The sequence below is a fragment of the Mandrillus leucophaeus genome, unplaced genomic scaffold, assembly GCF_000951045.1.
Source record: "Mandrillus leucophaeus isolate KB7577 unplaced genomic scaffold, Mleu.le_1.0 Scaffold35, whole genome shotgun sequence".
Classification (NCBI taxonomy): Eukaryota; Metazoa; Chordata; class Mammalia; order Primates; family Cercopithecidae; genus Mandrillus; species Mandrillus leucophaeus.
This window is the reverse complement of record NW_012103698.1, coordinates 5,631-7,073: the sequence shown is the minus strand read 5'-3', so window position 1 is coordinate 7,073 and position 1,443 is coordinate 5,631.

The following is a 1,443-nucleotide window of genomic DNA, read 5'->3' as shown; positions in this document are numbered from 1 at the left end:
GCAGTGAGCCGAGATCCCACCACTGCACTCTAGCCTGGTCAACAGAGCAAGACTGTCTCAAAAAAAAAAAAAAAAAAAAAGACTTTAACTTGAACCAGCAGTTCCACTTCTGTGTACACACAAGTAACGTAGTGGTTCTCAACCACCTGTGATTTTGCTGCACAGGGGACGTTTGGCAGGAGACATTTTTGGTTGTCACAATTGGAAAGGTACTATTGGTGTCTAGTGAGTAGATGCCAGGGACACTGCTGAACATTCTAAAATGCATAAGATAAGATATCTCCTCACAACCAAGAATTATCCAGCCTTAAATCTCAGTAGTGCTGAGGTGGAGAAACCCTGCTGTAGAGAAATTCTCCTACATAAGAAGACTTTTGTGAGGAAGTTCTTAACCTTCTTCATCTCTCTGCTGGTAATGAGAAAAACAAAACAGTTCAGAGGTTACAAGTAGAATCGATAAATATAACGTTGTATACAGAAATGACAGACTAATAGCAATGCAAAAATAAAAGTTGTATGTAATAAATGGACAGTTTCCAAATACAAACTGCAGAGACATACCTGCAGCACAATTCTATTTGTATAAATAAAAATATTACATATGGTTTATGACTGTATATATAATTAGTAGAAGTAAAAAAACAGGGACTGGAAAGAAAGACATCAAATTCATAATGGGGTTACTTTTGAGAAGGGAGAATGGAACTAAGGATTCAAATGGTACTTCATAACCTTATCTACAATGTTTATTTCAATTGTAAAAAAGATCTGAAGCAAATACACAAAAGGTTAACATTTGTTCATATGAATTGTAAGGATATGAATATCTGTTATTATTTTCCAAAAATAAAAATTGAGTCATACATCAGCAATTTTCCATGGTCTCCAAAAGCTCTCAGAAACACTGACCAGTGACTCTAGTAAAAGCCACCAACTCCTTAAGTAAATGAACTTGTCTTACAGAAGTGATATCTTATGTATGTAATTAGTCTCATAGATTTTGAAAATAGCCTTGAATAATTATTTCCTCTATCCTTATTTTAAACTCTTTCACTACAACTGGGGTTTGCAATTTTGACTAGAAAGTTCTAGCTGACTGCCGGGCACAATGGCTCACGCCTGTAATCTCAGCACTTTGGGAGGCCAAGGCAGGCAGATCACTTGAAGTCAGGAGTTCAAGAACAGCCTGGCCAACATGGCGAAACCGCGTCTCCACTAAACATACAAAAAATTAGCCGGGTGGGGTGGCGCGCACCTGTAATCCCAGCTACTCAGAAGACTGAGGCTGGAGAATCGCTTCAACCCAGGAGGCGGAGGTTGCAGTGAGCTGAAATCGCGACACTGCACTCCAGCCTGGGCGACAAGAGTGAAAATCCTGAGGAAAGAAAGGAAAGAAAGGGAGGGAGGGAGGGAGGGAGGGAAGGAAGGAGGGAAGGAAGGGAG